Source organism: Ornithodoros turicata, chromosome 1 (assembly GCF_037126465.1).
Source record: "Ornithodoros turicata isolate Travis chromosome 1, ASM3712646v1, whole genome shotgun sequence".
In the NCBI taxonomy this organism is placed as follows: domain Eukaryota; kingdom Metazoa; phylum Arthropoda; class Arachnida; order Ixodida; family Argasidae; genus Ornithodoros; species Ornithodoros turicata.
The window spans coordinates 97,784,403-97,797,196 of NC_088201.1; the positions used below are offsets into that span (position 1 = coordinate 97,784,403).

At 46.5% G+C, this 12,794-nt stretch overlaps 1 protein-coding gene across 1 annotated transcript in view; it reads left to right on the forward strand.

Moving 5' to 3' along the window:
- Positions 1–12,794, forward strand: part of LOC135378490 (sulfhydryl oxidase 1-like) — a 157,867-nt gene that overhangs the window by 65,223 nt on the left and 79,850 nt on the right. The window lies entirely within an intron of this gene.

The following is a 12,794-nucleotide window of genomic DNA, read 5'->3' on the forward strand; positions in this document are numbered from 1 at the left end:
TGGTTGTGCTTCATAAGGATAAATTATGGTTATAGAGATGCCCGACGTCGGTGCGAATATTCTGCGCGATATATATGCGTATATGAAAAAGTTCAATGCACAGCAGTTGGTTCATTCATTACTACACACTTTCCAGAAAGAGTACTTCTCATTAGCTTTTACAGTTTCCATCTTTTAAGATCCCGTATCTACGATCTTGCAAGGTATTCAAGATTAGATTACGCTGGTAGCAGTAGTATAGTTACAGACTTTATAAGAACCGTTACGTACAACATCTTTTTCTAATCCAACAGAGCCTATTCTAATCCAGTTCTAAGCCAAAATCCAGTTCTAAGCCAACACAATCCATTTCTAAGTCAACACAATCCAGTTGTAATCCAACACAAGCCAATCAAAAGCTGTCTGATTGACCGTCATTAGCTCCACCTACTTCACGTGGATTGGTCCACGCCAAGCCTACTGATCATTGATTAGTCAATCGTAGCTTTGGTCCTTTATGCTAATTAGTTGGCTTGGCTCCGCCCACTTCACGCTGATTGGCCCATGCTAAGCCTACTGATCGTTGATTGGTTTGCCCCTGCCCCTTTATGCTATGTTTGGCTCCGCCCATTTTACACTGATTGGTGCACGTCGATCGCTGAGCCTCAATGCTAATTAACCGGCTCCGCTGATTGGTCCACGTTAAGCCCACTGGCATCTAATGGCCTCTGATTGGCCGTCCCCAGTCTAAGCCTATCGACAGGCTCGTTCTAAGCCCGCTGATTGACTGACTAACATACTATCCACTTCATGCTGATTGGTGCATGCTGATCGCTCAGCTCCGCCCCTAATTAACCGGCTCCACTGATTGGTCCATTCTAAGCCCACTGACTAAGCCAGCTGAACATAGCCTTCACCAGCGCCCTGTCCCTTGTTCTAGGCCTACGAAACATAGCCTGCACTAGCGAGGCACCGGCGCTCCACAGCGGTTTATCTCATACGTCCAAACTTACCTCTTTACTGGCTCCGCCCACTTCGCATTGATTGGTCTATGCTGAGCCTACTGATTGGGCCATCACACCGATTGGTATACGCTAAGCGTACTGAACAGTGATTGGATAGCCTGCATTTGTCACTCCTAAGCCACCAGGCAGTGGCTTCAGACAAGACACACGACAATTGTTGATTTCAACCTTTATTTGGTATTACAGCTTCCTGGTCCAGCAGCATCGTAGAGCATGGATTGGTTCAGTTCCATCAGAGAGATCCTGGTCATCTCGTGCGCTCATTGGTCAATCAGCTCCCTCGGTAAATACCAACTGCTATAGGTTCATCTAAGTGCAAGTGATCTGCTCGTTAGCATATCTGACTGCTCACCCAGCTGCTTATTGGTTCTAGTCGATCACAGCTTCCTCATGGGCTCCAACTCCAATTGGTTCATCTAACTGCAAGTGCCCAACTGCCCATTGAACTGCAAGCCACTCATTGGTCACTCATCTCTAGATGGAACCTTATGGAACCAGGGTTATTGGAACCTTCTACTCAGTTGGTTCACATTTCTATCCGGTCATCTCTTGCGCTTATTGCTAGCCTCAGCTCCCTCTGTAGACACCAGCTGCTATTGGTTGTTCATCTAACTGCAAGTGGTCTGCTGATTGGCCCACCTGACTACAAGCCTCTCATTGGTCACACTGTGGGATATTGGAACTTTTACCATAACCTTAACATCCAAGTTTAGCCTGGGGCTGGTAGGCTCCAACTGCTATTGGCTCATGCTATCTGCATGCCACCACAATGAAACATTTTTCACATGCTCAGAAGGTGCCGAAGAAGGTTCCCTACACATACAATAGATGGCGCCAGCCGCGATACTTGCGCCCTCTTTGCAAAGAAGGCTGAGACTGGACAGACGCAACGCGAGCGTGAAAAACGTCCATTGTATTGATGACTCATTTCTACCCAACTGGTTCGTAATTTTAGAGAGCCAGCGTTGGAAGGCAGAACAACACAAAACAGCTTACATCAACATGCCGCCTCCTCCTGCTGTTCACAGGGCCACAGTTGCTAATGGGACATAAAGAAACATGTTCAGGGTACAATGTACACATCTCAAAGCACACTCTATCCACCTACACGAGTAAAGTTGGCTTCACCCGGTTGCACGCGCGCGTTAGGTGACCCTGGGAACAAGCTTAGTATCGTTTTCCCTACAGAGCCTGCTTTGCACTTCAACATAAAAATTGATTTCAATGATTATCAAGCAGAATGACAAAGAAAATCCACAAATGATGCTATGGAGTGAAGCGTGTTCATTCTTAAAGGGATAGTCGCATCCGGAAGCGTGTTCCGGAACTGTTATGGTCATGTTCCCTGTCGTTCATAATGTACGCTGGCGAATTTTCTCCGCACAAATCCACTTGCTTGACTCAGAAACGATTTTTAAATGTTCGCGCTTCCGGCGCGCACGGCAATCCCCGCAAGGCGCCGACACTGGATGACGTAACCCGGATAAACCAACCATCAGGAGGCGCTCCTTCCCGCCGGAGTTCTTTGTGTGTCTGAGCGCGCGTCTGACCCTTTTTCTTGATGTCTTGTTGCGTTTGCTTTGAAGTACTTTGAACCACAGCGTGTGCCCTAGAATTTCACGCCGTTGACGTGCGATTTCACAGCCAGGAAACCGGTGCTACGTGCCCGGGTGCGCAAAGACTTATAAACCGAATCCCGAGCTTACATTTCACCGACCTCGCAATGGCGAGACGGAACGAAAGTGGGAGGCAGCGATCGCCAGCCACTACTGTGGTGTGGCCCAAGGATTGAATGTTTCACGCGTCCGTTCCCGTCATTTCGCCGACGACGCCTATTTTGATGAAGATGTATTGCAAGTTCAGCTCGGGCTACGGCAGAAGCGGAAGCGGCTGAAGATTGACGCCGTGCCTACCATATTCGATCAGGAACAAGGGCAGGAACCAGTAACGGAGGTAAGTGACAATCCTGCGTGGTCACAGCTACGCTGCGATGAAAAATATCAGTTGTCACAGTAAACATCATCGCGAACACCTGGCCTCGCCGCCGATTGTAACGTCACAGTCACACTGCCTACTAATGTACACAAATTATTACAATGATTGCAGCATCCTGACGCAATAGTACGCGTACTCTCGAGAAAAAAAGATTGGTGCGTTGTTGCTGTGCTAATTGTCGCCTGTATTATGCAGGAGTAACGTAACACTCCCACATGACAGCGTTATTCTAATGTTATTGCAGCTAGTGGATGTTTCTACAGTTCATAGTGTAAGCCTGATGGCAGCATTCAGGGATGTGGAAACATCGCAATCTGTGTTTGGCTACGTCCGAGACACTTCACGTTGCATCAGTATTCTACTGCAGCCTTGTTGCTAATTTCTGGCTCTATTTCAGGCGGCAGCAAGCACGTCAGCGGAATCAGCTGGATTTGGTATGTTTTGTCAAGCCACGAAAATATTGCAATTCTTTTTGCACGTCCCACAACATAATGGATATGTACGAGCCCTGAAAATTGTCGAATCCTGTGAAAGGAATCTTGTGTGATGCGGCTACCAGCGTTTATAACGTAATGTCGACAGGAAAATAACTGTGCCAGTGGAACTGGGACCGCAAAGGGGAAGATTTATTTGCATAGTCATTTTTATGTTTGTTATTGTACCCGCTAGGCCCTCAACGTATTATTTTCAGTGTTAACACTCAAGGCCATATTTCAGATGCGGAGGTCATGGCTGAAGCAAGTGCTGGGGACCCACTTCACGGCGCATCTCACAAGGGGGTTGTTATCCCCTGATCCCAGGAAGAGGAAAACAAAGGACACACACTTGCATAGCGTATTAGTACACCAGATATGGATCGGCCAACATGAACCCTCCTAACATCCCTGTGGCAGCATACCTGTAACCACCCTGACTTCGCACCACATTAATTTAGAACCACAGCACAACATAGTAAAATAGCTTAGGTTTATTTGCCTGCCATACATAATGGGAGGCAAATAAACCTAAGCTATTTTGTTATTCCCACTCCATCATACTCCACTGTACAATAAATCGATACAATTATAGGGTAATTCTTTATTCCCGTCACTACACCGCATTGACAATCTGCACAGAGTTCGAAATACTCCCACCTCGGCACTAACTTAGTGCAGTACAGTCTGGATTTGATGCAAGAGCTAATACTGGCCACGTGTAGTAGTTTTTGCTGTACAGACGGGTAGACAGTCTGTTGACTGCAACTGGAGATACAGAGTGACAAGACAAAACATCCCCCACACTGCAATGACGAAAAGACGAAAATTGCAGCAAGACGAAAATTTTGCTGACATAGGCACACTTCGTGCAAGTGACTCTTGGTCATCCCCCTTGCCTCACATCAGAGGCTTTCGAGAACACCACACACCTATAGTATTCTCCAAAACCTCTGATGGGAGGCAAGGGGGACGACCAAGGGCTTACTTGCACGAAGTGTGCCTATGTCAGCAAAATTTTCATCTTGCCACTACATGTCTCCAGTTCCAGCCATCAGTATGCACCAGCTTGTCTCTCTTGTCAAGACACTCTTGTTTCGATGGTCCTAACGCTGACAGCCTTGATAAGACGTAGACGAGAACTTCCTCCTGATTGCTTGGACAACGCATCCAGGCCATCTTGTGAATGACGAGTATGCCGTGAACCTCAGGAAGCTCGAAAAGGCAACTACACATGACATTTCTTTTTGTTTAGCATCATATCTTGTGGGCATTTGCACACCTGCCAAATCTTCCGCAGTGTTGGGAAGACAATGGCCAGAACAGAAGAACAGACTCTATCCCAACCTTGGAGTTCAAAGCATGTGATTTCCTTCCTTAGTTCCAGGGTCTACCGCATTTTGAATGTGGAAGGTTTGCAAATGAGCAACATAGTACAACAAAAAAATGTCCGCCTCTTTCAGGATGAGCCCGATTCCAACTGCTAACTCCCTCCCAAACCAGCTTCCCTCCAATTTCAGCAAAATCCAATTTCTCCCAAAATATGTTACTCTTACATTGTTCAGTAACATCCTTCCCCTCTTCATTGGCACCTCAAATGCTTCTGTTTTCAGACTTGTAAGACTTTCCTTCAGAGTTTAAAATTCCCACTGGATATCTGCCAATCAATCGGTTTTGTGCTGCCAATCAGGCCATGGCTAACTGGCATAATTGAGAGCATGTCGAAACTAGCTGAGGCGGCTGTGTTGCCTCACTTTTCCCAATGGAATTGTTGGACCAGGATTCTCACGATTGTTCCAAGGCTGTCGTCCACGCTTACGATTTATGGGGGACAAACTTGTGTAGGCCAAAAGGCTGCTAAAAATAGTCGCCCTTTTGTATACAGCCCTTGTCCACTTTAGGTGCGACAATTTGCATAACCAACAACATCCGACTAGCACCCGAGGTTACCCTTCCGAATCTTGATGTGGGGGGGGGGTACATTTAAACCGAAAAATTCATTACGGTCGTAGTCATATAGCAAACGGGAGAGCACTGCAGCAGGCTTACCTGTGGTCCTGGGGATTGAGTCGCCTAAAATGTTGATCATAGCGGCAGAATTGAAGCGCGTACACCACTAGAAGCTCTCTACGGAGTCAGATGTCCCTGAGTAATGGGTGTTGCGTAATGCATTGCGCTGCGGCACTGTTGCACATTTCTACACCCTGGCAACAGAATGGCAACACAGGCTCTCGTCAGGCCCCTGTGGGTCGCAGACTCCAGACAGACACCTGCCGATTTCAACATTCTAAACTGTTTCGCACATCCGTCGACAACCATGCAAAGAGATACGTCACCTAAAAATGTCATCCCGCGGGTTAGCCGCAGCCACATCTCGTGGATGGTCGGCGGCTTCCAGAGGCATTGGGTCCGTAGAGTATGGGTCATCATCCAGCATTAACTCGTCGCCGCTACCGCTAACATGTTCGTCAGAATCTCCCCCAGACAGAGCAACATCACTCTCGTTTTCCTATTCCATGTTTGCTCCCTTCGCTTCGCGATCGCCAAACAGGCGCGCGGCTCGCATTTGACCAGGGCGCGCGCTGATTGGCCTTATCCGGGTGACGTTTCCTCCCACTTTTAGAGAGCGATGGCGCAAGGACTCCGGTTTCTTTTTCATCGGATTGCGCGAAAAGTACGCCGCGGATCGAAATGGTATTTTCGGGCCCACTTCAGTGGTCGACAAGGAATTAGAATTCGCATTAGTTTCGAAATTGACCTCGGAGAATGCGACTGTCCCTTTAAGAACAAATTTTGTCACCAACTCACAACAAAAACGTTTCAATCTGTATTAAACAGAGCACAATCGTGATGCTAAGCAGGGAAGCCAGCACGCGTTCGAAATAAAAAAGCTGAGCAGGAAGAAGCACATGATCGAGAAAACATTGATAGTTGATGCTGTGCAGAGAAGCTGGTTTAGAGAAAAACAATTTCAATGTTCAAGAAACCCTATAGAGCTTTGGCTCGTTTTCGTTTTAGACAGTGTGCGTTCAGCATATGAAATTAACTAAATCAACCAGAATGACAAAAGCATAGTGGTGCTATGCGGTGAAGCTCAAGACGCGCTTCCGCTCCAACGCTTATTAAACAATGCTATGCAGCGAAGCTTCGTGCATACTCAATCTTAAAAAGAACACTCAACCCAAGCTGAGTTTTAAGAAACACAATTTCAGATTGCCTCCAGGGGAGCTCCCCAGTGTGCAAACACACGTGCACAGCGCAGAGCACTATTGAGAGCACCATTAGAAATATAAGTCCAGGAAACAACGTCGCATTATGAACGAGTTCATCTCGGAAAAAAATCGGCTCACCTTCACAGACGGGCACATAGATTCACAAACGTGTCATTCGCACGCGACGCCATGCAGCGATATCTGAACCACGAATATCCGACGCCGCGTGGACAGCTCACGCGACTTAAGTCTGCCCATCTTGGAGTATATTGCAGTTTTAGACAGTGCACTTTAACATAAGAAATTATTTTAGTCAAGCAGAATGGCAAAGCATAGTGATGGTGAGGCTCAACATTGTGTCTCTCACTGACGCTCCAGCGCTTATTAAACCGAAATTGGTTGGTGCTATATATATAGCCAGCGTATATTCACACCGCCGCATTCCCTCTGAACAGAGCACTACTGGAAGCACCAATATTAGAAATATAAATTTAGGATGATGCAATGCTCGTCGCATTATGATAAAAAACTGGGCGCACCTCATCACGAATATGATGCACGTAGATCCGTGTCACTGACGCTATTCAGCAATATCTGAAACACACATTTGGACAGCTCACACGATTTTAGCCTGTCCGCGCACACAGGCTCGACATGTGCCGATACACCAAAATGTCGCGCACGTTCCAGGTTCACACCCGCATGTCGACCACTAACCGTGCCAGCCGCACAGAAAACTAGATAGCCGGAACACTGGCGCGTAATATACCCCTCCAGTTGGGGTCATCTGTTTTATATCAATGCTCGCTTGTTTCCCCACGATTGCAAGTTCGAGAAATTGGGTCACCTTGAGGTTGAGGCCACGTTCGAGCCATCTGTTTAATATCAAAACGCACTTCCACCCGTCCTGGCGGGCCCTAGCGAAAAAAACATGTTACGTACGTTTCAAGGTGGTGTAAGCAGATTTCGCTTTCTCCGAGAAATTGGGTCATCTTGAGGATGAGCATGTTCCAACAAGTTGGGGCCACCTGTTTTATATCAGAGCTCACAGTTTGGAGATCGTAAATTATGTTTTCCGAGTATTAAAACCAAAAGTAAACTGTTCTTGCCTGATGAGGCAAGTCTATCTGAAGAAAAATATCCCTATGAGCCCGCGTCACCACTTGCTCATTGCCGAAACAAGCTTTCTGTAACCAAAAGGGTTCGCTTATGCAGTTTCCAAGAAGTTCCGAGTCCTTCGCAGCTAACGTGCGCGCGCATCACGGGCCGTTCCTGCGTGATTGTGTAAACAAAATCGCACCACCCTCCAAGGGCGCATTTGAGTTTCATCCGTCGGCCGATCAAGCGTACGACGAGGAAGATGAGGAAAGTTCTCATTTTCATTTCATTCAGTGTGCCTGGAAACTGAGAAGTCGTCTGTTTTCAAAAAGCGGGATAAAGCCAGTGATGGGAGCATTGTTCCGGATAATGAAAAACTGGATGTGTTGGACTTACGCAAGGTCGACACGGGGAGGCGGTATAGGTGGAACTCCCGATGGAAAACGATAAACGTGTGAAGGTGCCCAGTCGTTTTAAGTGATTCACAGATGAAGATTTTCAAGAAATGCATGAATTACCGGATCTGAAACTGGAGAAGAGACTCATGGATGGATCGCCCGAAATCATCTTTACTCACACGAAGTGACGCATCCCACCAAGACCAGCGAAAGTGCGCGCGTCTCATATGTAATCATCAGTAAAATAAAAGTATTTCCTGCTTTAGGAGAAAAAAAATGCTGTGTTGTGTGATGGAGAAGCTATATCGATAGATGATAGGGAGAAGGATTATATAGCACGTGCTCATCGACTAAGCGAGTATAGTTTGTGGAGAGCGCCACGCTATTTTAAAGCCATTTTATATCATATCCCAAACGTTCTGCGCGATCAAACAAGTGCGAGCATTATGGAAAGAAGAAAACCGTTTCACACATCACCGTGCGTGCACGTTTCAGCGTGCTCAAACAAGTTCTGGCTATTAGTGAAAGAAGTTTTTTGGAGATTTGGTTTCCCAGGCGGGTTCTGCATGGTGTTTCCAGCACATCAAGGAACGCTGAACAAAACCCACAGCAAAAAAAAAAACGACCAAGTGCAACCAACTCGAGACCGAAAATGCCGTGCTAAACTCGTTAGGACGCTGACGTTGTTGCTGGCTCGCGCCCCGCAGAAAGTGGTAGTTGCTCTGTGTCGTGCGCACAGGCGATGTTCTACAACAACGTAAATTGGTCTCTCATCACTTTTATCATCTTCTCATCACTTTTCTCGTGTCGGAGGATCGTCCCTTGAATCTCTTCAGTGTTTCTTACAAATCTGCACCGTCATACGTCGCGACGAGCCCCACGTCTCACCCCAACATATACTAATAAAAGCCAGAACTTGTTTGAGCACGCTGAAACAAGCTATGATATGGCACGCGCGTCGTTTGTATAAGGGGAGCAGGCATAATGCCCTGACTTGTTTGATCGCGCAGAACAATTTACGTTGTTGTAGAACATCGCCCGGTGCGCACGACACAGAGAGCAACTACCAGTTTCTGCGGGGCGCGAGCCAGCAGCAACATCAGCGTCCTAACGAGTTTAGCGCGGTATTTTTTGTCTCGAGTTGGTTGCACTTGGTCGTCTTTTTGCTGTGGGTTTCGTTCAACTTTCCTTGATGTGCTGGAAACACAATGCCGAACCCACCTGGGAAACCAAGACTCCAAAAAAACTTCTTTCCCTAATAGCCAGAACTTGTTTGAGCACGCTGAAACGCGCACGCACCGTGATGTGTGAAACGGTTTTCCTCTTTCCATAATGCTCGCACTTGTTTGATCACGCAGAACGTTTAGGATATGATATAAAATAGCTTTAAAATAGCGTGGCGCTCTCCACAAACTATACTCGCTTAGTCGATGAGTACGTGCTATATAGTCCTTCTCCCTATCACCTATCAATATAGCTTCTACATCACAGCATTTCTTTCTCTTAAAACAGGAAATACTTTTATTTTACTGATGATTACATATGAGACGCGCGCACTTTCGCTGGTCTCGGTGGGATGCGTCACTTCGTCTGAGTAAAGGTGATTTCGTGCGATCCATCCATGAGTCTCTTCCCTAGTTTCAGGTCCAGTAATTCACGCATTTCTTGCAAATCTTCATCTGTGAATCGCTTAAAACGACTGGGCACCTTTACACGTTTATCGTTTTTCATCGGGAGTTCCACCTATACCACCTCCCCCGTGTCGACCTTGCGTAAGTCCGACACGTCCAGCTTTTCATTCTCCAGAACAATGCTCATCACTGGGCTTATCCAGCTTTTTGAAAACAGACGACTTCTCAGTTTTTACGCACACCGAATGAACTGAAAATCAGAACTTTCCTCATCTTCCTTGTCGTGAGCTTGACCCAGAGTCGACCGACGGATGGAACTCAAATGCCCCTTGGAGGGTGGTGCGATTTTGTTTACACAAATCACGGAGGAACGGCCCGTGATGCGCGCGACGTTAGCTGCGAAGGACTCGGAGCTTCTTGGAAACTGCATAAGCAAACCTTTTTGTTACAGAAAGCTTGTTTCGGCAATGAGCAGGTGGTGACGCCGGCTCATATAGGGATATTTCTGTTCAGATAGACTTGCCTCATCAGGCAGAACAGTTTACTTTTGGTTTTAATACGCGCGGCTTCGAGGACTCGGAAAACATGATTTACGATCTTGAAACTGCGAGCTCTGATATAAAACAGGTGGCACCAACGTGTTGGAACATGCAGCCGACTCATCCTCAAGGTGACCCAATTTCTTGGAGAAAGCGAAATCTGCTTACACCACCTTGAAACATACGCAACATTTTTTTTTTTTTTTTTTGCTAGGGCCCGCCAGGACGGGTAGCGTTTTGATATTAAACCGATGGCTCGAACGTGACCTCAACCTCAAGGTGACCCAATTTCTCGGACTTGCAACAGTGAGAAAACAAGCGAGCATTGATATAAAACAGATGGCCCCAACCGGAGGAGTACATTATGCGCCGGTGTTCCGTCTATCTAGTTTTCTGTGCGGCTGGCACGGTAAGTGGTCGACATGCTGGTGTGGACCTGGAAGGTGCGCGACATTTTGGTGTATCGGCGCATGTTGAGCCTGTGTGCGCGGGCAGGTTAAATCGTCTGAGCTCTCCATATTCGTGTTTCAGATATTGCTGAACAGCGTCAGGTGACACGAATCTACGTGCGTCATATTCATGATGAGGTGAGCCCGTTTTTTTATCATAATGCGACGAGTATTGCATCATCCAAAATTTATACTTCTAATATTGGTGCTTCCAATAGTGCTCTGTTTAGAAGCAATGCGGAGGTGCGACTATATGCTGACTATATTTGCGCAGGATGTTCTGTGAAGGCAATCTGGAATTGTGTTTCTTCGTACTCAGTTTAGGTTCAGTCTTCGTTTTAAGATTGAGTACGTGCGTGCATAGCACCAACCAATTTCGGTTTAATAAGCACTGCAGCGTCATTGAGAGAAACAATGTTGAGCCTCACCATCACTATGCTTTGTCATTCCATTTGATTTAATTAATTGCTTATGTTGAAGTGCACTGTCTAAAACTGCAACATACGCCAGCATGGGCAAACTAAAGTCGCGTGAGCTGTCCACGCGCCTCGGAAATTCGTGCTCCAGATATTGCTGCATGGTGTCGCGTGAATGACAAGTTTGTGAATTGAATGTGCCCACCTGCGACAAATCTTAAAGTGAGCACATTTTCCCGAGATGAACTTCTTCATAATATGTCGTTTTGTCCTGAACTTATATTTCTAATGGTGCTTTCAGTAGTGCTCTGTGTGCGAGGTGGGTTGCGTGCGATGGCTATGTTTGCACACTGGGAGGAGCTGTGAAGGCAATTGTGTTTCTTCATACTCAGCTTGGGATGAGTCATCTTTTCTTAAGATTCTGTCTGTGCGTGCATAGCATTGTTTAATAAGCGTTGGAGCGTCAGTGCGTCTTGAGCTTCACCACATAGCACCACTATGCTTTTGTCATTCCGCTTGATTTAGTTAATTTCATGTGTTGAGGTGCAACGCTGTCTAAAATAAAAACGAGCCCAAGCCCTATAGGGTTTATTGATCATTCAAATTGTTTTTCTCTGCACAGCATCAACTATCGATATTTTCTCGATCATGTGCTTCTTCCTGCTCAGCTTTTTTATTTCGAACGCGTGCTGGCTTCCCTGCTTAACATCACGATGAGTTTTTTGCACTCTGTTTAATACAGATTGAAATGTTTTTGTTGTGGGTCTTTGACAAAATTCGTTCTTAGGAATGAACCCACTCCATAGCACCATTTGCCATTCTGCTTGATTGAAATAAATTTTTAGGATGAAGCGCAAAGCACACACACAAAAAAAACATCCTAAGCTTGTTCCCAGGGTCACCTAACGCATGCGTGCAACCGGATGAAGCCAACTTTACTCGTGTAGGTGGATAGAGTGTGCTTTGAGATGTGTACATCGTACCCTGAACATGTCCCAAGTAACACGAAATGTTGCATCAACGTTGGACTGACGTCTTTTCCACTCTTCAATGTTGGAGTAACGAGGGATTCCAACATTGGAACAGTGTGGGAATGTCGCCTCCTTTAATGTTACATCTACATTGGTAAGCAATGTTTCTTCTGACGTAACAACCACATCCTTACAACGTATGCGACTCAACGCTGGAATCACGACAATATTTTAGGGTTCCAACGTTGGTCCCACGTCTGCCCTAACATTGTTCCGACATGTGGGCAACATCTGCCCCTATGATGCTCCCAATTTTGCGCTGACACTGCTCCGACGTTACAGCAACATCTGTCCCAACAGTGTTCCAACGTTAGTGCAATGTATGCCCAAACACTGTTCAGATATGATCTGCCCAGCAGTATCTCGACATTTGAGCAACATCTGCCCCGATATGCTGGTCCCACGTTTGCGCTGACACTGCTCCGACGTTAGATCACATCTGATCCAACAACGTTCCAACGTTAGTACGATGTATGCCCACACACTGCTCCGATATTATCTGCCCAGCAGTGTTCAGATATTTGAGCAACGTCCGCCCCTATATGTTG